Raw genomic sequence first — 27,617 nt, 5'->3', positions numbered from 1 at the left:
GTGTTCTCTGTATCGAGTGACAGTACCAGCAGAGATTTAAAGTGTGTGTATCGTGTATAGTGTAGTCTGTTGTGCCCATTGTTCATCTGGCTTATTGGCCATCGGACCCCTGATGGGACCCGACGTTGCCCATACCGCGCCACGTGGAGGCTAGCCAGGTGTTACCAATAAGGAATCAGTACTCTGGCAGGTCCTGCCACCTACTTTCCTCAGATTTCAATGGCTAGGACCTATATATATATATATATAAAAAAAAAAGACATTGGTTTAATCGCTGTTGGTGCTTTGTTTGGTCATAGAGATTTGCCTTAAGAGCGAGAATGGATTGTATGCCGGATGAGTTTTATTTTTGGCCGAAAAGGGTCAGGCAAGCAATTTTCGTGTAGTTACAATTTTGACATGTGGGGCTGTGCACTGTGAAGGTAGACAGATTTGGGTGGGGAAAAGGAAGGCTGGAGGGTAGAAAAAGAAGAAAGGGACCGATAGAGGAGGTGGCCTCCAAATGTTCAGTGGGCATGCCCATGCCACACCAGAGGGAAAGTGGGTTTTGCAGGGAGACAGGGGTGTCCCCCCACTGGGAAAAGGAGATAAAGCAGGCCCGGAAAGGTGTCTGATCTGGGTCGCCATTTGGCTAGTTGGCAGCAAGGCTGCAATCTAAGTCGTTCACTTTGACTCTCCAGGTGGTGGACTTAGTCTCGGCATAGGCCAGGATGCGTCACCTGCACGTGACAGGCCAACTACATCTAGGTCCCAGTGTTTGGTTGCATCCAGTTAGGACTCAGTTGTCTTTCAGTTGCTGTAGATTGTCCCCATCACTTGTGTTCAAGTCCTGTAGTCACACAGCTCAACTGCAGTCAATGGCCAGGTGTGTTCTTTCTGTCCATCGGTGGTCCAAAGTCTGAAGTTTGTTTCAGGGTGGTGGGAGTGCTCTTTGCCTCGCGAAGAGAGTTTGAGCAAAAAGCGTGAAAGCCTTATAGTTTTCTTCTTCGTGCAGCACTATGTCCTCCTGATTTCTAAGGATGGAGCGTAGTTTGGTAAACAGCAGGCCACGGAGGTCTTCATATATATTAAATTCATAGAGCAGGTGCTCCCAAGTTTCTTCTTGTCCGCATCTACACTGTGCTATGTCCGAGATTCCAAAATCGTGTAGCTTCTTCCTGAAGGAGCCATGCCCTGTCAGCAGATCAGTGGTATGAAGTCCAGGAGAGTACCAGGTCGGGGAAATAGGGTAAACATGTCCAATGTCTGGTATGAAGCTTCTAGTTATGCGGCCTTTAGTGGAGTCATTCCATCGATTCTGCCACACTGTTCTCATGTGGTCTGTAAGACGTCTTTTTTCCTGTGGTCTAGTCAGAGTTGGGTCCGTAGTGTATCCCAAATGTGTGATTACCCTTCCTTTGGCGTGTTGGTGCAGCAGCCCACGGCCGACAATGTCTAAGTCCAGAGGGAGACATCCCGCAAGGACCTGGAGAACGTGGGTGCTCACCGTGCAGCATGCTCTGGTTGTTGTGAGGAGAATTATTCGATGGATGGTTTCCAATTTCCTTCTGTTAACAGCAGTGCTTGCCTTAGCATACCAAGCTCCAGCTGCATAAGCCAGTGCCGGGATGAAGAATGCCTTGTAGAGGATGGCGAGTGCCGTCTTCTTCAGACCCCAGTCTCTGCGTGTAACTCTAGTGAATAGGCCGGAATATTTCCTGAATTTTACTCTGAGGTAACTAATATGCGGTGTGAAGCTGAGGTGTCTGTCGAGGATAACGGCAAGATACTTGACTTCTGTTTGGAGTTTAATGGTTGTTCCATTTATCTTGATCTGGGGAGGCCTCCTGGGATCAAGGGAGCCCTTGAGGAGTATTGAATGTGTTTTTTCCGGTGAGATGTTCAGTAGGTTCCCATTTGCCCATTCTTGCAGAACAGAAATGGCCTGATTTGCATGGGTCTCCAGCTGTGTCCTGCTGTGTCTTGCAGAACAGAAATGGCCTGATTTGCATGGGTCTCCAGCTGTGTCCTGCTATTAGCCTGCAGCATCAGTATAAGATCATCGGCGTATTCCTGCGTTCTTATATTAGGGATTTCCATATTGAGGAACTCATCCAGCACAAGAGTCCACAGAAGGGGCCCCAGAACTGATCCCTGGGGGCAGCCTCTGTGGACCTGCCTGGAGAGAGTGGCAAAGGGAGCAGTCACTGTAATCCTTCTGTCATCCAAGTATGATCTAAGGCAGCAGAAAAGGTTGCCTGGAATTTGGGTGCGCCGAAGTCTGGCCAGGATTCCGGGCCACCAGAGAGAATCAAAAGCGCCAGCAAAGTCTATTGATATGAGGAGAAAATACTTCATGTCGCGGTTTTTTGCTGCCTCAATTATGTTTTCCAAAGCGTCTGCCGCCGAGTGTCCTCTTCTGAAGCCGAACTGGTTCGGCGACATCATGTTCACTTCCTGGAAGTGAGTCTCTAATCTATGGTATAGAAGCCGCTCAAAAAGTTTGCTCAAGGTAGAAAGCAAAGCTATGGGTCTGTACGATGTTGGCTTATCCTGGGGTTTGGTTGGATTCTTAAGTATAAGTCTTATTCTTGCTGTTTTCCACTTATTAGTGGTAATAGCCTTCTGAAAGACAGCGATTGAAGAGATTTAGAATGATGTCTGGTATCTTCTCTACTGCCTTTTTGAGCATCTCTGGTTCAATCATGTCGTCACCAGGGGCTTTCCCGTTTTTAATGTTTGCTGCTGCTATGCTCAGCTCCATGATTGTAAAGGGGGGGGCTCAACTGCCGTGGTACAATAAGAGGAGTTTTCTTCATAGAGTTTTCTCTGTTCCTCAGTCTGGGGTTCAGTTTTAGGTAGGAAGATGTGGTCTAATATGTTGTCAATTGATGATTTCCAGGTTCTGGTATAACTTCCCGGTGCAGTTTCGGTGGCTGTAACCACTTCCCCTCTTGGGAGCTTGTTAGCGACAACTCTATAAACAATTCCCCATGGGTCAGCATTGCCATTTGCACTGACCAGAGTTTCCCATGTTTCTTTTTTCTTCTGCTTAATCTTGGCCGTGTAGTTATTTCTTGCCTCGCGATACCTCTGCCTTAACTCATCCAGCTCCGCCTGTGGCCAGGTTCTGCGTGCTCGTTGGAATGCTTTTCGGGCTCTGTTTGCTCTGTGTCTGAGGTCAGTTAGTTCTGGTGACCACCAGGGAACAGCTCTGGGAGCCAGGTGTTTCTTTTTTATGGCTATGTCCGCTGCGTCCGTGATTAATTTTGTCACCTGCTGCTGGAGGTCATTTAAGTTTTGGCCTTCAGTACGGATATTTTCTGCTCCCATCATCAGCGTCCATTCGAAGAGATCCAGTCGGCTTTGGGAATGGCATACCTTGGCGAGAGAAATCTGACGATCTGTCTTGGAATTAGGGTTCGGTGCAGACTGAGGGTTTTTTTTTTTTTTTTTTTTTTGATTTGGTAGTTGTTGGCGCATCGGCTTCTGTGGCCATATTGCATCTCCCAAGGTTTTGCAGTACTTTGATCCAAGCCCGAGGCGGGAATCGAACCCGCGACCTTTGGGTTGCCAGGCAGGTACTTTACCCACTCGGCTAGCCCGGTCGGCCCTCAGACTGAGGGTTATAACCCTATGATCAGATGTGGTCCAATGGTCCTGTACCTCCCAGGGGGTGAGGTGTCCTGCTATTGTGCGGCTTGCAAGGGTAAGATCAATGTTTGCTTCCCACATTGTACTTGAAAACGTGGGAAGTTGATTTGGTAGGTTCAGGACAGTAAAGCTACTGCTTGCTATGCACTCCTCCAGTCGCGTCCATTGTGTGTACCTCTCCTATCTGGCATCTCACTATGCCAGGCCGGGGACCTGCAATTTGCATCCATTCCAATAATAATTTTGGCACTCGGAAGCTGGCACTGTAAGGTTTGCAGATATGTTGTGATGGGAAGAATGTCCTCTCCCGGTCTGGCATATACTGAAGAGACGTAAAATTCCCCCAGCGATGAGGTAATGTGGGCACATACTGCCCAGTTTGTGCAAAGGTCGGTTACTTTTGTAACCATGAGGTCTGGGTTACAAACCACGACAGCCGCCCAAGGAGTGTCTCCTTCCACTTGGACAATCTTGAACTTTAGAGGGTAACCTCTTACTTCTCTTATTATGTGTATACGGCTCTTGGAGTATGAGCATGTCCAGGTTTTTTTCACTAGATTTCTTAACTAGCTGAGCAGCAACTGTCTTAGAATGCTGTGCATTATGTTATGCAATTTTTATCCCAAAGTGATTGTATTGTTTTGGATTACTCCCCATAATCTATCCATAGCTGTTGTGTACTCCTTCCTTTATTGTATGTTGGGCAGGCGCTATCCCTTATTGAGTGGTCATGTGGCAGCTTCAGGGATTTGCAGTTGATGCAGACCGGGGCTTCAGCTTTGTTTGGACAGTCTTTATATTCGTGGCCATCTTTGGCACAGTGGCCACATGTAGAGTCCGTTTGCCTGCAGGTGTGTGTCGTGTGGCCAAAACGACAACATCTGAAGCATTTGGGGACAGCCACATACTCCCTGTAGTGGTGACTGCCCCAATTTACATATACCCTTTTCTGTTGCTTTATGGATTTCCAGGCAACTGTGGACAGCTCCAGGACCCAGTTGACAGCACCCCCAGTCCTGGCCCTGGTCTTGAACCTCAGTGTGATGTGCTGCTCTGGCGTTCCGTCCCGTTGCAATTCATTGAGATTTTTACCTGTAGATTTCTTGGACTAACTCTTCAGTGGTGATATCATTATCTATGTCATGTATCATTATGCAGGGCCCTTTTTCCCTAGACGGTTCGGCAAGCAGCCCCAGCGAGGATATTTTGGAGTTTTTTAGTATCCCCTGTATGTCTTGTTCCGTTTCAGTTTGAATGATCACACCAACATTTCTCGTTTTCCTGATGGATTTTATTTTTGTGTGTTTAAAGTCGTCCTTCAGATTGTCCATGATGGTCTGTTTAACTGCTTGTGTGTTTCCGGTGCTGCTGGTTTCAAAACTACCAGGTGGGGTCTGGTTAGCAGGGTTTTCTTCTGCCCCATTTTGGGGCATCCTGTATTCACAATTGTGATATTTATGTTGTTCCTCAGCGTCTGTGAGTATGTGGGAATGCGCTGTGGCATTTGGTTCGTTCCACTGATTTGGAGGACCTCTAGCTTGGCTTGGGCAATCTCCTTTTCAAGTTGCGTCTGGACTAATATCGTCTCCATCTTCATCCAGATGGAGACTATCTCTGCCCTAAGGACTGCTGAAACCCTGTTTGTTTGTTCCTTGAATAAGCTCTCTAGTGCCGTTCGCAGGGCAAGGGACTGTTCCAGGGCCGTGCCCAGCGGTAGTGTCAGGTCTAACGAGGTGCCCTGAGATTTGTCCGGGGGTTTCTCCCCGATGTTGTCTACCTGTATCACAGGTTGTTCAGCAGGATCCTTATTCTCGCTTTTAGAGCGAGTCACTCTTTCCATATTTGGTGTCACATATTTTTTGTGTTTTCCTTTGTCCATCTTGGATAGTGGGCACCACATCGGCATGTTGCCCAGGTATTTGGACTTATCCAACTAGAACACTCATTTCCAGTCCTCCAGAATGCTGTTAACACCACAGCATTTGCTGTTGATGATAATGATTAGCAGTGCAGAAAGGGTCTCTCTTGGGTCACCTGCTGTGATCCCCCAAATGTCTGAGCATGCAGCACATCATTTGGGATACTGTTCTTGCATATCCCATATTGCATTGCAAAGTCAACTGTTGCATAGTGACCTGCCATTCAGCCCATATAATGAGTTGCATCCTTTGGTCACCATAAATACCCACCTTGCATAACCAGGTGTTCTAGTTACAGTTCTGTCAGTGGGAGGTGGTTTGACCCGTTCAACATCATTTTATGTACACCTTAACCACAGCAGGCTGAGAGCAACTGACAAGATGTGCTGTTTCTGATAAGGAAGAACCTGATGCACTAGCTCCCACAATCACGCCCTTTTGAAACTCCATGATATCTTTACTATGTCCCATATGCAAATTACCACTGCTCTAGTGCATGAAGCTGTTCAGCTTTTTATACTACAAGCTATGCACATAGTCCATTATTAAGGATGGGGTGATCAATGAGTGTATAAAGTGTGAAACACAAAAATGGGTTTGGGCAGTGCTAAGTACTTCCACCCCCCATGCCTCTAGCGACATAATTAAAAAAAAAAAAAAAAGCAAACATGGATTGATGAATTAAATTCCATTTAACCGGCTAATGATTCAAGAGAAAACAAAATATATTTGCAAGAATCTGAAAACTTGTATGGGAGGGGAAGGAGGATAGTAATTTTCATCCATTTAATGCAAGTTGGGAGTGGTTTTTAAAGATACAAGATCTGCACAGGACTGCATAATAAAATTTACAGAAGTTAATAGTGCAGATTTAGAAGCCATAGGTTTCCTCATCTGCTTTCTAAAATTATGGCAGGGGAATACAGTGGTATTTTGTACCAAAGTGACATATATTTAGGACATGTCATTTAATGCATTGTGAATTCTCACCCTCAAGTTAAAGTAGCATTCCTTCCCCCAAACACTGTCTCTACCCCAGCCTATGGATCACAGGGTCATTTTCACCTTTAAGCAGTATTATTTGAGAAGAACCATGGCTCAGGCCATAGGGAAGGAATGAACAAATGAAGGAAGAATCTTGGTAGCAGTTGACCTAAGAAAAGGTTTCCATTCCATGATCTACACATGTAAAATAAAAAAATGCACATATTAAAATATCAGAAAGATATTTATCCACTTTTCTCAAAAAAAAAGCAGCATACTAATGAAAATTTAGACCACATACCGAAAAAATAAATTTACGCACAATATTATAAGTCAAAAGGAACTAACTTGAAATATACAAGCCTTATCAGAAAAAATGTGCAATGCATAAACCACAATGAAAATAGAACTGAAAGAAACATACTTGAATTTAAAAGTGACTTCCATTACAATCTTGAAATAGTACCACTTAGCTATGCCACCTCATTTGTTTGTTCATATCTGATCCAAATTAAATTTACAATACTGTGGGGGGGGGTGGCAACATCTTGACAGAGTACTTCTATTGCAATCCACCATCTTTAAAACAAAAGTTACAAAATTGTCTGCCCAGCTGCACTGAAATAAAATGTCATCTTCTGAAATAGTATTATCTAATAAATTGGAAATATCTGTTGACCATTACCAGATTTGATAAGAGATTTCAATTTTGCTGCTATAATGTTTTTGTTATAAACAATATAAAAGTAACCTGTGATACTTTTTATTTTCAGAAGAAGAAAGGCTAAAACACTTATTTTTTCAATACACAGGAAATCCCCTTATAACACGGTACTTCTACAATATGGTTTCACTCTAACATGACTGATAAATTGCAGCAATCCTTGCACTTGTTAGTTAGTTATTTGGAGCATTAGCAACTAAGGCCATATTGCTCCGGGATATGTGGCAGGTCATTCCCTGACCTTTCCACATCCTCCGTATTTGGTGGTGACGGGCTCGAACCCCGGTCTAATCAAGAAGCCTGTGCTATGCACTGCTGCTCCTTCCCACCTGGCTACGGAGGCGCCTCACAATCCTTGCATGGTACTTATATAACACGATTTTGCTCTAATGATTAGAGAATTGCGGCAAACCTCACATAACACAGTAATTTTTAGCTTTTTTGCAGGGGAAACCCTGCTATTATGTTGGATATAATTTTTAAACATTTCCATTCTCTTTCGTGAATCCCCACTGTTGATTTGCTAGTAGTTAAGCAAACAAATTATTGCAGAATCTCCGTATTTTATTTTGTTGGAAAATCCTCGTGTTATCGAACTTGTGCTTGTTTGAGAAAAAAACAAATTATGATTTCGAAGCGTGGAGTTCGTGACTTTTAAGATTTTTGTTAGGTTATTTTGGTTTTTATTTGGTTGTTTTTAAATTTTTCCAGGTATGTAATTATTAAACTTTGTTCTTAAGAACTAGACTGAAATAATTTCTTTCTTTGTTTTGAATTAAATTCCAGCCCTACCTAAATTCTGCCCTCTAGAAAGTTTTTTTGGTTTTTAGGAACATTAGCAACTAAGGCCATATTGCTCCGGGATATGCGGTGGTCATTCCCGGACATTTCTGCATCCTCCGTATTTGGTGGTGACGGGGTCAAACCCAGGTCTAATCAAGAAGCGTGTGCTACGCACTGCTGCTCCTTCCCACCTGGCTATGGAGGCGGCTCCCACTAGAAAGTAAAAAAAAGCACCCCTCAAAAGAAACTATTTCTCTAGAATCAAAGATACAAATTTTGGATCATCTTAAAAAAGGGGAGAAGGTATCATACATTGCAAAAAGTTTAAATTTAAATGAAATAATCCAGACCATAAAGAAAAATGAACAGAAAATTAGAACTGCTGTTGCTGCAGGATTTTTAATTTCTGCAAATATGACAGCTCATCCCCGAGCGCCAATAAATAAGAAAATGGAAAAAGCACTCAGTATTTGGATTGATGATGGCAGTAAAAAACAGATCCCATCAGATGGCAATGTAATTAAACAAAAAGGCACTAAAAATTTATAACCATTTATAAGAGAATAAAGAATCCTCTGTTAACACGTTCGCTGCCGGTCATGAGTCAGCATGCCATCGTCGTAGCATGGCATAGAAGGAGGAGACTGTCGCCAGAAGCTGACTGTGCTTCCATAACCATAAAGCTTGAAAATTGATAATAAGGGATTGTTAGGTATACCATATCAATATTCAAGTGTTTCAAAAAGATTTTGAGATTCACATGCCAGCGCGTGATAGGAACTGGAGGTCAAATTTGGCTGTAAATGCTGCATCACGCGCTGGCGCGTGACACAAAAACATAACAATATAGTATGTAAATAATAAAACAAAAAACATGGTAACATTGAGAAATACGTATTATTTTTGTTGTAAAAGAAAATATTTAATTTCAAAGACAAATGGACTCTTAAAAAAAAAAAAAAGAGGCAATCTCTTAATAGTTAACGAGTACATAACATAAAATTCATGTCGGGGGGAGAGAGAGAGAGAGAGAGAGAGAGAGAGAGAGAGAGAGAGAGAGAGAGAGAGAGAGAGAGAGAGAATAATTTATATTTAGTGAAAAAATTTCTAAATATAAATATATACAGGGTGTCTCAAAAATATTGGTACAAACGTTTAGGGGAGGTAGGTAACATCTAAAGGAATGTGAATCGCATAAGAACCCATAACCGGAAACTTCACCATAAGTTGGTACACAGCGCTGTTCATCAGTTCGCGAGAGGGAAAATTTCTGGTTTACTCATTCAAGCAGTAGTCGCCGCATGAAGAGCATGCATCGATATACGAATTGTGAGCTGGCAGACATGCACCTAGTGTATGGATTAGCAGAGGGCCCACACAGTGTGCGCCCCCATGCAGCACAACATCGCTTCGCAATAAATGTGTGGGCAGGTATGGTCGGTGACTGCTTAGTTGGCCCATACCTGTTACCATCCCGCATGAACTCCGCTAAATATCGGATGTTTCTTGAACAAGTTCTACCAGGGTTACTTGACGATGTTCCTGCAAATGTGAGACGCAACATTTGGTTTCAACATGATGGGGCACCTGCCCATTATGGAAGATGTGTTCGTGACCATGTGAACAGGCGTTCTGGCTGTCGATGGACTGCCCATTGTGGACCCATTGCCTGGCCCCCACACTTACCTGATTTATCGAGCCTTGATTTCTTTCTGTGGGAGACCCTCAAATCTATCGTGAATGAATCGGCTGTGGAGACGGAAATGGATCTCATTGTGAGACTCATCTGCGCTGCTGCTACTGTCAAAGAAACTCCAGGTGTGTTCGACCGTGTCAACCAATCCATGCTGCATCGGTGACACGCATGCATCGCATCTCATGGTGGAACCTTCGAGCATCTGTTGTAACATCATGAAATGCATCCATCTCGTACTCCATTGTTAATATTATGTCAAATAAATGTTTGCCACTAATTTACTCTCTTGTGCCTCTGCTACTACTTTCCCGTGACGTTTTCGGTTATGGGTTCCTATGCGATTCACATTCCTTTAGATGTTACCTACCTCCCCTAAACGTTTGTACCAATATTTTTGAGACACCCTGTATAAAAAAACATTTCAATAAAAAATAAATAACTGTATGATAATTTACGGGCATTGTGTGATGTCACATAATGACGTATGTGAAGACATAAATTATGTTAATGAAACAGTATATTTAATCGATATCAGAAATTGATATGCACCAGTACAGATTACAAATACTATGTGTAAGAATGTTACTTATGTATAATGTTCACACAATCTAAGCAATAGCCGGGTGATCCTTCACAAACACTGCAGATATAGATTGTATCCTTACATTTCCCTTTGGAATAGCAATGTTTGCATTGCTTCTTCAATATCTTTCCACCTTTTCTTTCTTCCCACGGTTTGAGCACATTCCAGTTCAGGTACATCATGCACAGTATGAGGGAGATCAGATGGCTGTTTCAATAAAGATCTGATCACTGATAAATGGAAAAGTCATAAAGTTGCATCTTGTTTTGTGAATATTTAGTATAGATATGGTGTGCATTCATCATTATTAGTTGCAAAATATGCATAAATATTTTTGTAGGCCACCTAATGGTTTTCCTTTCGCAAGGATAATAGGCAAGCATTTGATCTTACTTGTCAATGCCTGACATAAACCTATTATATTCAATTATAGGCAATGTTTTTGATTTCATTTTGCCTCGTTTGTTCTGCATTTCCACCATATCATTTTGGTATTCTGTAGATATGTAACTGACATCTCTTCTGTCCTTCCACTTAGCAATCATTACACTACGGGCACACCTTGATAAAGTTTCCCCTTTCTTCAGCTTTTTTTCTCGAACCTCTTTCGGAAATGTTTTCCTATTACTTCTGATTGTCCCAGTACAATGTGTTTGTCTATCAGCGAGACACTTAACATTAGAAAGTAAACAATGATACTCAACAAACAATTATGTGTAGAGTAAGAGATATTAGAAAGAAAATGGCTACATTGTTCTGATCAACATATGTTTGCGAGCAAATTTTTTCTCACATGAAATTAAATATTTAAAAAAAAAAACAGAACAGATGAGCATCTTCATTAGGTATTGAGAATTGGTGTCAACAAATTTTCAACCACAATTTGAACAATTATCTAAATATATATTCAGTTTCAATCATCTCATTAAATGTTATGTTTTGTTCAATAAACATTATTGTGTATTGTACTTAATAAAATTTTCAAATATTTTAAATTTTAGGTGTATCATTATATTTATTTATTCACCTTAATATTGAAAAGCAGTGATCCTTTTCAGGTTGTAAGTTTTCTAAAGTGAGCATTTAAAAGCAAAAGTAAAGTATTTTTTCAAAAAACAAAATTAAGTCATATTTTTATAATTTTAATAAAATCTAAAAAATAAGTCATTGACAGATTTTTTGCACAAAAAAAATTATGTACCAGGTACATAATGAGTTGCTGCCGCTCTACTCTGAGACTGATAGTGTCACTGGTAATGTCACAGCAGCAGCCATTAAAAATGTCTTTACTACAGGAACTCATCAATGAAACTGGTACAGTAAAATAAATAAAAAAAAGTATTACTGCATTATTTTTATTGAAAAAATAATTTCAGTACAATGAAATATAATGAATGGAATTTTTCTTTGTACTAGTGTACAATTAAATAATTCGTATAAAATAGTATTAATATTAGCAATGGCTACGTGGTGCAAGGAAGCCTGTCTTATGCTGCAGAAGCCAAAAAAATAAATAAATAAATAAATAAAATAAATAATAATAATAAAAAAATAAATAACAATAATAAAATAATAATAATTAATAAATAAGAAAGAAGGAAATGGACAACCTAAGTGTTTCCCTCCTCCCGTAGGTAATTATCCAGCTGACCTTTGAATTTCCCCAAACTGTCAGCCTCTATCACCCAAGTACGCAACTTATTCCAGTAATTTATAACTTGCTGGCTCAAATAAAACTTCCTGCAATCCAGTCTAAACATCTCCCAATGTAACTTGAAATTATGGCCCCTAGTTCTAGAATCATTTATAACCATTAAAATTTCATCCCCATTCATTTTGCTTATGCCTCTCAGAGCCTTAAACACCTCAATCAAGTCTCCTCTAAGGTGCCTAGTTTCCAAGCTCTGCAACCCACATATTCAAAGTCTTTCCTCATATAGATGCTCTTTTGCTGATCTCACCAGACAAGTTACCCGTCTCTGGACCCTTTCAAGAAGAACAATGTCTTTCTTTAGGTGCGGTCTCCATACCTGAACACAGTATTCCAAGTGTGGTCTAACAACAGCCTTATACAATGGGATTATGATGTCCTTATCTCTACTAGCAATTGTCCGATACATCATCGACAGGACACCATGGGCCTTCCTTGCAATCTGTCTACAATGCTCAGAGAACTTAAAGTCTGACTGTATCGTAACACCCAAGTCTCTTTCCTCCATTACTGGCTTTAATTCAACTCTGCCAAGTGTATAAGTTATTTTGGAGTTACTGTTCCCCAAGTGCAATACCTTAACTTTGCTGGATTAAGGCATAGCTGCCATTTTTCTGACAATTCCTGAAGTCAATCTAGGTCATTCTGAAGCAGCTCTGCTTGGCGGTGATCATTAACTACTCTACCAATCTTTACATCATCTGCAAATTTGTCATCACGCCCTCTATCCCTCATCGATGTCATTTATGAAAATCCAAAACAACAGTAATCCTAATACTGATCCTTGGGGAATCCCACTTCTTACATCAACCCAATCTGAGGAATAACCATTTATCATAACCCTCTGTCTCCTGCCCTGAAGCCATCCAGCTATCCACCTAAGGATTTTACTTGTGATTCCAACCTGTTCCAGCTTATAAAGTAACCGCTCATGTGGGACTGCGTCAAATGCTTTGCTAAATCCAAATAAACAATGTCGAAATTATTCCCAAAGTTCAGCTCATGAGTGACCCTGTCAAAATAGCTGACCAGATTAATTAAACACGATTTTCCCTTTACAAAACTATGCTGAGTATCCTTCAGAATTCCATTTCTATCTAAATGATCCTGAATTCAAAAACTGACCATAGTCTCCATGATTTTCTCTACTACTGAAGTTAGACTAACAGGCTGGTAATTTCCTACTTCACTCTTAGAACCACCCTTATGTATTGGAAATACATTGGCACTTTCAAATCCAACGGAATCACTCCCGAGTCCAGTGATGCTCACATAATTAGCCTCAATGGTTCAATGCACTCACTTGCTGCCTCCCTTAAGATTATAGGGTATATGCCATCAACCCCAGGGGCCTTACTGGCCTGTAGGCTCGAAAGTTTTTTTTTATTAAATAAACATGTGAATCATTAATTACATTTTTTTCAACTTCACTCCCATAATTTCTCATTGACATTAAGGTTTTTTCTTCTGTAAAAATTGATGCAAAGTAACTGTTGAGTTCATTTGCAACTTCCGCTGGGGTTTCTAATACTATCCCATGTCCATTACATAAGGGTCCAATCTGGTTTGTTCTTCCCTTTGCATTTATACAGTGTCTCAAAAATACACGCCATAACTTCAGGAATAAGTTCCTCATATGTAGACAATAAAAATATTTTATACCAACATAGTTCTGGAAATGCTTGGTTTCCAAGTTTTGAAGGTCTGTCTATGACACTTAACTGTTCACATCACCTTATAGTAATTGTTCAAAATGTGCACCTTCCACCTGAATACAGGCCTCACATCGACGTCTCATGGGACTTGAAGACGATGCCAAATTCCTGGCATGTTTCGTATTGTCTCACAACCTGCCACAATTCAATTGCAGAGAGTTTCCACATCAGCTACCGGAGTCGAATACACCAATGACTTTAAATGGCCCCACAAGAAATCTAGTGGGTTTAAATCAGTGGGGTATGGAGGCCAGGCAGTCGGCCCCCTTTACCTATCCACCGATTAGGAAACCTTCAATTCAGGTAATTGCGGGCTAGGTGGCTGAAATGTGCGGGAGCGCCATTGTGCATGAAGTGTGCTTGTTGAAGAATGATCAGTGGCGTGTCGTCCAAGAAATCAGGCATGTTGTTTTCCAGAAAGTTTCTGTACGCCTGCCCTGTGAGTTTGTTTGGAAGTACATGGGGGCCCAAATAACTTATCACCAAAAACACACACCCAGATGTTTTTGGTGAACCGCTGTTGGTGATGTGATGGAAGAATTGCATGTGGGTTTTCCTCAGCCCATACATGCTGATTGTGAAAGTTTTAGATTCCGTCTCGTCTGAACTGTGCTTCATCTGTGAATATCACTAAGGCAGGAAAGTTAGGAATTGTACCACACTGCTGCAAGAACCACTGGCAGAACATTACTCGCGCAGGGTAATCTGCTGGTGACAAGGCCTGTACCCGTTGCAGATGGTAAGGATACAGTTGGTGTTCTTGCAACACTCTCCAAATAGTCAAACGTTGAACAGCCAGTTGCATTGCTATTCTGCATGTGCTGATTCCAGGAGTGGCATGCACAACATCCAAAATCTCCTCCTCTACTTCAGGAGTCGTAGATCTTGATCGTCCTCTGTTGGCAGCATGAGGTGTAAAGGTCCCATATTCACAAAGGTGGCGATGGATACCTTCAAACGTTTTCCTGTCTGGACATCTTCGTTCTGGGAACCTTTTGTGGTACAAACGACGAGCCTCCAGAGCTTTGCCATCCGCCGAACCGTACATAAAGTGCATATCCGCTTGCTCCTGATTTGAGTATATGGTCGGAATGGAAAACCACCAGATTCTGTCAGTACCTTGTGATCAAAGTTGGATATCTCTCGCCCTCCGTTGGTCAAGATCAACAACATTCGTCTCCCCATAGTTAAAGAGTACAAGGTTCTAGGAGTGGTAATTGATTCCAGTCTCAATTTTATTCCTCACTTGACAAACTTATCATCTAAAATACGTAGATTTACTGGTGCAATAGTTAGGGTGTCCCGTGTTGAATTGGGACTCTCCAGATAAACTTTAAGGATCTATTACAATGCAGTTTTCCTCCCTCTAATCACGTATGCTACCGGTGCATGGTTTCACAGGCACGGCTCAAACACTTCAAAGCAAAACTTGCCTCATTGCAGAGAACCATTTTGCGGTGTTTAGTTAAGGCATGCAGGACAGTCTCGACGCAAGCTCTGCAAGTACTAGCCGGAACATTACCTTTAGACTTGCAGGTTACTTATAGAGGATTTTTATACAGACTGAAAAAGTAGATTGAAACCGAATTTCTTGGAATAACCATCAACCTTCAAGATGATGCTAAAAGAGAAAGAAGGAGACTGTGGAACGAGTTAGTTAACATCTGGCAGTCTCGATGGGATACAGCTCCCGTTGGTGCAACAACGAGAAAATTTATACCACAAGTTTCATTTCTCCTTGATAAGCATGTTCAATTGTGGTTCTGCATGGACATATTCACGTCCTACCTGTTGACAGGACATGGATCGATGAACCAGAGTCTTTCTAGGTTCAATTTATCACAAACAGACCTCTGTTCGTGTGGATCACCAGAGAGTTGGGATCACATCTTGTTTCATTGCTTGTATTTCTTCGAAGGCATTCAGTGTCGACAGATCTCAACAGAATGCAGCACAATGGTTCTGCTGATGCATAGCTGGTTAGATCTCCTTTAATAATATATAAACTCAAATCCTCAAGAAGTGAAATTTTTCCTCGGCCTGCAGACAAAATTAAGTGCTTTCTTTCTTTCTTTCTTTCTTTTATGCATTTATATATTATCATTTTTTTTTTCTGTTTACTAATTTATTTTTTATTATAATTTCTTGTTTTTTTTTTCTTTTTTTTAGTAGCACCACTACCTTCTTCCATTTTACTTATATTTATTATTATTTTTTATTTTATTTTATTATTTTATATATTTTATTTTACTTTTTATTTTATTTATTTATTTTTTTATTATTTGTTTATTTATTTTTATAAATGTTTTATTTTTGAATCCAGTTTTCATGGTGCTGGATTCCAAATCCAGCACCATGAAAACTGGAAGAGATAAGACGCCTGCGGGAGATAAGACATTCCAGTTAATAACTTGGGAACCAAGCATTTCCAGAACTATGTTGATATAAAATATTTTTGTCTACATATGAGGAACTCATTACTGACGTTATGCCGTATATTTTTGAGACACCCTGTATATGTGAAGAATGATCACATGGGTGATCGTTTTTTTTTTTTCCCCTCTGGAATGGGCCCCCAGAGGATCCTGGCCTACCTTCTGACAACATTAGGTGGGTCAGAGTCTCTCTTGAGACAGTACATGCTTTACATGGACTGGCCCACCTTCCCGTGGTGTGGACGAGTACCCAGAATCATCTGCCCAGGTGACTGATGCTTCTGGGTAGCCAAGCGGCCAGAACAGAACAACAGAACACATGCAAAATACACACATATCTGGCCCATTTGTAGTGATACTGTTCTTCACAGAGATACGAGGCGGAGTTGAACAAATGTTCTAGGAGCCGCCCTTTACATATACACATGTCCAGTACCTTGTGATGAAGGAAATCACCTGCGGGAGATAAGACATTCCAGTTAATAACTTGGGAACCAAGCATTTCCGGAACTATGTTGATATAAAATATTTTTGTCTACATATGAGGAACTCATTACTGACGTTATGCCGTATATTTTTGAGACACTCTGTATATGTGAAGAATTCCTTATCCCCCCCGCTCCATGCCAGCGATTTCTCATAATCTGCCTTTGCTAGCCTAACCTTTTCTGTGGCACTATTACAGATCAATTTGTAGTTGTTATACGCTTCTGTACTTTTTATTGTTCTGTAACTTTTCCATGCTGTCTTTTTCTGCTCAATCTGGCAACTTCCTTATTCATCCAACTTGGAATCCTCCTCGCAGAGTATATTTTTAATGATATATATGCATTCAAGGCTTTTGTGATTAATGTTTTAAAGGTATACCATAGTTCAATTGTATTCGCTCTCTGTGAGCTATCTACCCAGTTAATAGAGGCCATGTAGCACCTTGAGCCGTCGTAATTTCCTTTCCTGAAGTTATAACCCATTCCTTTGCCTTTAACTACTGCTACCTCTCTCTTCATCATCCACCGTAGAACTCCACGATCACTTTTTGCTACTGGTTCCTGTACTGTCAGCCCTATTATGTCACCTGGTTCATGGGTGATGATGAGGTCTACAGTATTGTTTTCTCTAGTACTTTCCCTGACATGTTGATACAAATAGCAATCATCTAGCTGATTTAAAAATTTTGTTCCCCACGTGAAGTTTTCCTCCCATTTGCTCCAATCAATTAGAGGCAAATTAAAATCGCCCATAATAAGACATTCACACTTACTTGCCATTCCATTTGCATGTAGAGGTTCTTATCATAACCTTCACAATCACCTGGCCTGTAGATTACTCCCACTCTCAATTATACCTTTGCTTCCAACTATCTCACACCATACAGATTCTATATTAGCATGCGAAATGTCTGAATCCGGGAAGGCTTTCGTTGCGCTCAGGCTACTTTTGATAAGAAGCATAACCCCACCACCCCTTCTATCTTCCCTATCCTTCCTAAATACATTATATATACTGTACTGAAACTAGTCATCCCCTATCTCCGGGTGGCACCACGTTTCCATAAGCCCAATTATGTCAGCATTACTTGTCCTAACGAGCAGTTCGAATTCATTCATTTTATTGACGACACTTCTGACATTACTGTACAAACAATTAAGACAGTGTTCTTGTATAGTTAACTACCCTGGCACAACCCTTAAAGTTATTTATTATATTATTATAAATATATTATAACAACACAAATTATTGGCCTATGGTAACTGAAATAAGATATATAATTTTGACACTCAAATAATTTTAATTTCCAAGTGAATACTCCATCGATTGTTGTTCCATTATGTGTAGTATTTACTAAAGTATTTGACTTAATATCTAAATTGAAGACATGTTTCATAAATTTACAAAATTTCTTTCCAGCCTCAGAATTTAATTCTAGATGAAATCATCAGCGAGAACTATAGGTATACGATCCAGTGGCTCTTCCAATAATTTTCCATCTTAAATGGAATACGGCATCAAATTCTTGTTTATGAATTTTTGAATTATATCTAACATCCCCGCCAACGATGAAAATAGATTCACTATTGAATTTACACAGAGATCCACAAATGTCTCCAATTTCATCTGATACCGCTGTCACACTGCTGCTATTATGTTGTGCAAAGATATGTGGTGTACTGATGACAGCTGAACCTTCATGTTGATATATCGCAACACCACCACTATGAACATCTGACCTTTTAAATTGAGTCACATATTGGAATGGTTTAAGTAATATATGTTCATATCCAACCACGTTTCACTTAATATCAATATTTTGGATTGCTGTAAGATTGTGTCCATTTTGATATCTCGAACATGGGCCCATAAACTTTGTACGTTTATCGACGATATAGATATACCACTTTGTATGAAATTTTGCAGTTCATCCTGTAGAGACAGTAGCTTATTATTTTTCAAGCGATCTAGTTCAGCACAAAGTTTTATATTACTAGTAGCTTTGCCATGGTGAAATGTGAAATCGTCGTGAGGATTTGTAATATTTATAACCTTGCAATGAGGTCACTCGAGATAATGCAACGTATACAAGTTGCTGTTGATGATCTTTCTCATAATTATATACAACTTTGTCGAAGGTCCCTCCTTGAGATTTATGTGCCGTCAAAGCACATACTAAAGGAAATTGTGTACGTCTACATGTTAATTTCCTATTGTTCTTGAATGGAATCATAGTTGATCATTTTATAATAGGTACAGACTGACTAGGTAAATGTTTATCTTTTCACATATTGTTTATAACGAGATTGAAGGTTATGTCCTATTTTTGACTCTGGAAATTTCATCCATACTCATTTAACTGTTTCATCTTCCTCAAATTCGAAATATACTAAAGTACCAATTGCACCGTTTACCAATCCATCGACCACATCTATATTTGTAGTAATCATGTACAGTTTTTCTTTCAATAATGGTAGAATGTACGGAAGTCCTGCAGTTTCAGTCACTGAAATTTTATGAATTTTATTTTGCATACTTGCTAATTGTTCAAAATGATACCAGTTATCTGATAATTGTTCTTCAGAATGATATCCGTGGTATAAATCTTGTGCAACCACTTCATGGGTTTCATCTGCAACTAAAGCATTTGTATTATAGACATTTACATCAATATTTCTTTAAAGTAGTTGAATCCCTTGTGGATTAGTAGCATCTTCTTTGATAACAAATCTCGATTCTATAATTTTAAGTTCACCTGGTAATAATGCTTCTCCAATTGCCTATTTTTGTAAAAATTTTGGAAAATGTACTATTGGACTGTCAAACAACTTGTACTAATTCATGAAATTGTAGTGAATGCCATAATTCTGGCGCAATCAATGAGTTCTTCAGGCATTTATATATAGGTGTAGCATGCACTGGAGGCAATTGCTGTAAATTTCCAATGAAGTATATATTCATACCTCCAAATGGTATTTCATGACCACCAGTTATCTGCTTTAAATGAATATCTATAATCAATAATAGTTCTGCACTAATTATACTACCTTCATCAATTATAATAGTATGTACATTGAAATGCAGTTCTATATTGTTGAAGAATTTCATTACTAAGTTGAAGATTATTTGATACATTATAAAAGTGATTATACGTTTCCATCAATAATTTAAGAGTAAATGTCTTTCCACAGCCAGCAGGTCCAGTGAGAAATACTTGTATCGTTTCATGTATCTGATTATCAATATTCTTCAGATGGTAAGACATTCTCTCGCTTCCTAATGACAGATGATAATTTATCCATCACCGCCATTCTCATCTCTTCATCAATAGTTTTCTTGGTAAAGAAATCATCATCAATTTCTTTTGATTTAAGAAATTCTTCATTTTTTCCCACCACCAGTCCATTTTCATCATTCTCATCAAGTTTGATACAAAGTTGCCTACAAATTGCTAGCATCTTTTCAATATCAATATCAGATTCAAACTCTTTTCTTCTCAAGGTAATTATCTCTGTTGGTTTCATAAAGTTCAAAATATTTGTTTTCATTCAAAATTTCATTTTCCTCATTGATAAATGGCATATGTAAAAAAGTTACCATTTTGCGTATATGTTCAGGCATAGTAGAACTCTGTGGTTGAATTTTATTATGATTCGGAATAGTTTGAATTTCTAATTTCCTTTTCTTCCATTCATGATATTCCTTCATTATTTCAGCTTGAGTTTTTTTGGGTGCAGTTTGAAAACTCCCAGGCATAACGAAACACTTGTTGAATTTCATCTGGATTCACATTTCTGTCCAACTTCCATTTCTTTTTTTCACGATATTCCTTTGAACGCTGGACTGTAGATTTTGGCACAGTCACTTGCGTATTAATCATTATGCTGATATAATGGTATAATGTAGCACGTCACTGCTCCATTGTACTTGTTGCGTACAATTGAGTTTTCTTGGGTGCATGTGTTGTACTTGTTGCGCCACTGCACGCAACAAGTACAACATATGCAAATCGGGTTTCGTGACGATTTCTAGGTAATGTAATGCTTTTTTCCAAATAACGCCAGTAAAAATGTTTCTAACATCAAAAGTGTTAGGAATTTGCATTTATTATATATGTAGCTTGAAATTAAGAAACAGTAACATGAAAGCAGAAACTTCCTTTTACGTGTAACAAAATATGGAAAATGTAACACACTAATTTTTCTTGAATCACTCAGTGCGGCCCATGAAACAAATCTAACTTTGAATATGGCCCCCGAACAGGAAAAGGTTGGAAACCACTGCCGTAAAAGATTATCCTTGAAGTCATTTGAAAAATTTGAAAGAGTAGATCCTTCTGGATATGAGTAATTGCAAACTCCTTACATACACAATATTTACTTTAATAAATAAGCATTACGTTATAAACCCTATAACAAGTCCTTGTTCACATGAATAACGATGAAGAACAAGGAAAAAATTTGTTCTCAAACTGTTGACTTCATGTTAGCATTAGTAGAGGCATATGATGCAAGAAAGCAAGCTTATTCAGCATCAGCCAAAAAAAAAAAAAAAAAACACACACCACTCCCATTTCACCCCTCCGTTCGCTCGAAACACCTGTCCAGTTGAGCCTTAAATTTGTTTAGGCTATCAACTTCAACAATAAGTGATGGAAGTCGGTTCCACCAACCAACCACCCGCTGGCCAAAGCAAATTTCCGCACATCTATCCGACATCTATCCTCAATTTGAATTTATGCTTTCTGAGCTGATTATTCTGAGCAAGATGAAGAATCCCATTGGCATTGAGCATGCTCAAACCATTCAAAGCCTTATACACCTCTATCAGATCACCTCGCCGGTGCCTAGTCTCCAGACTCTGTAATTTGCAAAACTTAAGCCTTTCTTCGTAAGAGCAACCCTTTGTTCCATTCACTAATCTTGTTGCCCTTCTCTGTACCCGTTCCAGCAGCTCTACATCCTTCTTGAAATGAGGCCTCCAGACCAGTATACAGTACTCAAGATGTGGCCTAACCATTGCCTTATACAAGGGAATAATCACCTCCTTATCCCTGCTAGAAAAATTCCTGTATATCATTGACAAGACACCATGAGCTACTCTTGCAGCTCGTCTGCACTGCTCAGAGAACTTCATATCTGCCTGCACAATTACCCCCAGGTCCTTTTCATTCTCCACCACTGTCAGTGTAGTACCGCAGAGTTGATACGTTGCTCTGGGGTTACTGTTTCCCATATGTAGTACTTTACATTTGTCAATGTTAAACTTCATTTGCCACCTCTCAGCCCATCTGTTCAACCTTTCCAGATCCTGTTGCAGCAGCATAGCGTCAGTGGTGTCCTTAACAACCCTGCCAACCTTTGTATCATCTGCAAACTTGGACATTAAACTTGATATCCCATCATCAATATCATTCATAAACACCGAAAACAACAACGGACCCAACACTGAACCCTGAGGAACTCCACTAATAACATTAGTCCACATTGAGCAGTGTCCATTGATTACCACTCTCTGTCTTCTGCCACTCAACCATCCCCTTATCCATAGCAGCAACTTGCCTCCAATGCCACCATGCTCCAATTTGTGCAGCAGTCTTCCATGTGCAACAGTATCAAAAGCCTTTCTAAGATCCAAATATATAATATCAAAGTTATTCCCTGCATCCAGTTCTTTTGTGACTACATCATAGTATCCAATCAAATTGGTCAGGCAAGACCTGCCCTTAACAAAACCATGCTGCGTCTGAGCTATAACTGAATTCTTGTCTAGATGATCCTGCAGTGCTTCTTTAACCAGTGCCTCCATTAATTTACCTGGAACAGAAGTTAAACTAACAGGTCTATAATTACTTGTGTCAGCCTTTGATCCTCCTTTGTGAATTGGGGTTACATTTGCACATCTCCAGTCCATGGGTACCTCCCCTGAGTCCAAAGAAGCTCTCATAATTATGGCTAGGGGTTTGCTTACTTCCTTTAATATAACTGGATAGATCCCATCCACCCCAGGTGCCTTTTTTATGTTTATCCTCAACAATCTCTCCTCCACTTTCCTCTCAGTTATTACAAAATCATCCAGCTCACTGCCAATGTTTACTTTACCTACATCATTCTCCTTCCTGAATAACTCCTCATGCGTGAATGTAGATGCAAAATACTCGTTTAGATTGTTAGCCACCTGAGCAGGATCCTCAACTGTTGAACCATCAATATCCAGTGGACCAATCTGATTCATCCCTTTCCTTCTTGAGTTTAAATAGGTAAAGAACTCTTTTCTGTTTTTCTTTGCATCCTTTGCCAAGGATTTTTCGTAGTCTGCCTTTGCCTGCCTAATCTCCTTTGTGACTTGGTTACAGACCAACTTATATCTATCATAGGCTTCCATGTCACCCATTAATTTGATTGTATCCCATGCATTTTTCTTCTCTGCCACATGTCTCATTAGTTAATCGGACAACCATTTAGGCCTAAACCTTGAACAATATTTCTTAGTTGGTATGTAAAGCCTGGTAGCCTCCAAGATTAGTTCCTTGAATGCTTCCCATTTTGAGTTTGCTGTTGGTAACATCATCAGTTGGTCCCACTGTATAGAATTTAAATACTGTCTCAGACCATCATAGTCGCCTTTACGAAACCAAAAACCCTTCCCTTTACCTCTGATGGTAGTTACCTCCTTGAGTAAATCCCATTTCAACACACTGTGATCACTGCCACCTAGTGGTTCATTTATCTGCAGATTCTTAATGCATGAAGAATCACTACTGATAATCAGATCAAGAGTATTGCTCCCCTTGTTGCCTCACGAACATGCTGATGTAGAAAACAATCATCCAATAAATCCACAAAAGCCTTGCTAGTGTGCGAGTGACCAACCCACAAATTCCAGTCAATATCTGGGAAATTAAAATCCCCCATTATGAGACTCTCTGATTTACTGGCCCACTCTATTTCCCTGTACAATATCTTATTATACTCATCAGAGTCATTAGGCCTATAGCACACTCCTACTCTCAATTCTGATTTCCCTATGCTTATGTCATGCTTATGTCACACCAAACTGACTCAACACTGCCCTGTCCATCGATGTCGACTGGCTTCACTTCCTTGGACTTTATGTGTTTCTTAACTAATAGCATAACCCCTCCTCCCCTTCTGTCCTGTCTATCCTTTCTATACACATTGTATTCCCCAAATTCCAGTTCCGTATTCCTTATATCTGTGTGACACCACGTCTCTGATATACCAACAATATCTGCCTTTGATGTTTTGAGCAATCAAATTTATTTTCATCAAATTTATTTACCAAACTCCTAGCATTGGTGTACACGCAGGTATACATGCACCTGTTTCTATTCTTGGCTACCCTAACACAACCCATGTGTTTACTTGTACCGCAATGACTCCCAGCAGTCTCTGAAATATCCTGCATCTTGTTTTTCAGCCTTCTGCTCATTTCAATAGAAGCAGTGCAAGAATCACTTCCACCTCTGCCAGTGGCTACTGTTAATCTATTAGTCTTTGTATCCCCCCCAACTAGCAGTTTTCCGACCCACCTAACTCTGCCTCGACAGCATCAGCAAAAATTCTTGCACCCTTTCTATTTAAGTGTATCCCATCCCTGTAGAAGCAATCTCTCCTGTTAACAAGTACAGTCCAGGCTGAAAAAAATTCTACCCCTTGAGCCTTGCACAATCCCTCCAGGGCCGAATTGATCGACAAGGCTCTCATCATATACTCCCTCCTATCGTGTCTGGGCAGAATTGCAGACACTTTCAAATTCAACCCTAATTCGCGGCTTTTTTTCAACAGTGACCTGTACTTGCTAAGTAATTCCACCGGTCTCCTACTCTTAATATCATTAGTGCCAACGTGTACAACTATATCACCTTTTGTGCCCTTAAAAGATGATATCCGCTCTACAACGTCATCAACCTTTGCCCCTGGCAGACATACCCTGGTCCTATTCCACCTATCCTTTTTACAAAGCATGTTCCCCGTTTCCCTGACAATAGAGTCACCAACAACTACTAGTTCCTGTGGGACCAGCGCATTCTGCCTAGGGGGCTGCCTCTGTGTTGCCTGATGACCAAGTGCAAGCTCTGGCGTTGATGTGGGCGGCTGAGAGCTTGATGGGCCCCTCAATTTTCCTTCGAGGGCATCCACCCTGTCCTTCAAGCTCTCATAAAGGCCCATAACAACGCTGAGTTGTCGCCTGATTTCCTTGCACTCCTTACATCGTGCACACACAAAGACATGTTGTAAGAATCTCTAATCCAGTGCCCCCCCCCAACTTAATCTCTCACAGTTCCATATTTCTCTCTTTATTTCCATTTAGTCTAACATGGTTAATTTCTTAATAAGAAATTCAAAGTTTCTTAATGTAAAAGACAGTTTTCTTTTCAAAATTTCCATCTTCTCTATTATTAAGAAGTTCATATTGCTATATACCTTGGTGAATCCCATTCCATGCTCTGCTAATTCCAACTCTTTCCTTCATTAACATGTTTGTTGTGTTATCTATGCAAGTTTCAAACCTCCCCCACCCATTTTGTTTATATATGTTTTGCCAAATTATTTTACAAATTTTGTAAATTATCTATCTGCTCTTATTGAAGCTAAAATTAACTTTCCTTCCTTGGATGTCCCAGTCACTAAAAAGAATGACAAGCTACACTTGCAAATTTACAGAAACCTGACCCAAAATGGGTCAGGTTTCTGTGCCCAACCATAGGCAAAAAAATAAATAAATAAAAATACGTACTATCAAAAAACTATCAAAGGGATACTATATCCTGCTGCTCTCTTCGGGTCCATTTGACCTGAAATAATTCTCAGCAATTTTTTGTTTATTAATATTTTTCTTTATTATTTGACGATTTTGTGTGTAATCAAGTAAAATGGTGTTAGACCTTAAGTCAATTTATAAAAAAACTTTCTCATGTTATCAAATCAAAATTGTTACATATACTCCTAAGGTCAAAATTCCTGAATTCAAGAAAAATTAGAAATTAAATTGTTTTATTTTTTATCATTGTTGGCTGCATATGTGATGTTTACATAAATTTATGAATGCTATTGCAGTGTCTGGACACTAGGCACCCAAGGCAATCCGAGGTGTTCAAAGCTTTGAATAGATTGGTTAAGCTCAATGTTGATGAAATCCTTCTGCTTGCTCAGACTGCACACAAAGGGGCTTAAATTCAAACTGAGGATGAATGAACGAGGAAGGAAGAATTCAAACTCGGGATGTGCAGAAATTTGCCTTCAGCTAGCAAGTACTTGACTGTTGGGGAAATCTCTTATTCAGTGTTGTAGATGCACGTAGTTTGAAAGGCAATTGAAGCCTATGCTTGTGTACCATACGCAAAATCCTAGGGTTTTAAAAGGATACAGCCATTGAACTCTTACAGTCGTTTTGCATTCAAATAAAAAAGCATGGATGACCATGCTTCAAAGCCCTATTTGAAGACTGGTTTAAATCTTATTTCTGTCCAACAGTTAAAGCCTATTGCAAGGAAAATAATCTTACTTTTAAAGCTGCTCTGTTGCTTTTACATAATGCACCTGGACATCCATCAGGATGTCCAGGTGCTTCATCTAAAAATTATCTAATTATCTAAAGTGCAGAATCCAGGTGCATCCTGGACATGCACCTGGATTCTGCACTTGGCAACTTAAACGAAACAGTTGCCTTTTACCGGCGAATACGACTTTGTTATTGCAACCCATGGACCAAGGGGCGAGTGCAACTTTCAAGGCTTACTGTCACCATAGAACATTTGCACAGGTACTTGAAGCTACAACAGGAGACAATGCAATTTCTGTACCAGAATTTTGGAAAAAATATAAAATACGATTGGCCACTGAAAACATTCATGCAGCATGGGAAGAAGTGACAGCCAGCAATATGAGAGCAGTTCGGAAGCATCTTTTAGCCCACAGTGCAAACGATTTTACTAGCTTCAAAGATGCAGTTCAAAAAGTTATTGAAGACATAACTAATATTGGTAATGATCTTGGTTTCAAAGACTTGAATACGGCTAACATTCGAGAATCACCGAATTCGCATTCAGAACAGCTAAGTGATAACGATCTCCTTCAAATAGATGAACAGTGTGTGTACGAAGAAGCTGAAGAAAAAGAGTGCGAGCCAGATGACAATGTTACCCCAAAGGCGATAATGGTAAAGAACTAGGCGAAATCTTTCATATCACAGAGAACTTCAAACAAAAGGTAATGGATGTTGACCCTAACATCGAAAGAAGCACGTTATTTTGCCAGGACCAAGAGAAGCTCGTTGTCGGCTATCAGAAATTAATTATACGATGAAATAAAGAAAGTCAAAACTGTTCAAACAACTGTGTTCAAATATTTCCGTAGCAAATAGTTTCTTCATTATGTATTTTATGCAATAAACATTTAATTCTATAATTATTTTTATTGCTTTTACATGGTATGCAGTTAAAGTTATTTAAAAGGTATTTTTAAAATTCTTTATGGACATTCTTGAAGGTAATGGACCAATTATAATTTTTCCTATTGATTATTATATTCGATTAACATATTTCCATTTTGCGCAATGCGCTAGCGGGACAAATTAATCATGTTAATCGAGGCCAGCCTGTATATATGGGGAAAAGAGTTTTAAACAGATGTGCATTTTTTAATGCTATAAGCATTAAAAAATGCACAACACCACTAGATTGACCATGGGATGGAAAAACAGAGTTTTAAATACAGGACAGAATTGTAAGTAAGAGCACTATAATTGCAGTTTACTGTATGTTAAAGGTCATGTGATCACATTCACAGTTTAATACCTTCACTTCCGCTTATATTTATATATGTATGGGTCCTTCTGCATGCTTTGGGGTGCTCGAACAAGTAAACACTGCTTTTTAGTAAATGGAAGGAATTTCACTGTGAAGAATCATCACTCCAAATAA

At 39.7% G+C, this 27,617-nt stretch overlaps 1 protein-coding gene across 1 annotated transcript in view; it reads right to left on the bottom strand.

The window, feature by feature from the left end:
• ND-ASHI (NADH:ubiquinone oxidoreductase subunit ASHI) overlaps window positions 1-27,617 on the bottom strand; it is a 91,682-nt gene that overhangs the window by 8,464 nt on the left and 55,601 nt on the right. The window lies entirely within an intron of this gene.

The sequence above is a fragment of the Mastigoproctus giganteus genome, chromosome 13, assembly GCF_048544385.1.
Source record: "Mastigoproctus giganteus isolate SK-2022 chromosome 13, ASM4854438v1, whole genome shotgun sequence".
Classification (NCBI taxonomy): domain Eukaryota; kingdom Metazoa; phylum Arthropoda; class Arachnida; order Uropygi; family Thelyphonidae; genus Mastigoproctus; species Mastigoproctus giganteus.
The sequence above is the reverse complement of the archived record's forward strand: the minus strand, read 5'-3'. Positions and strand labels throughout refer to the sequence as shown.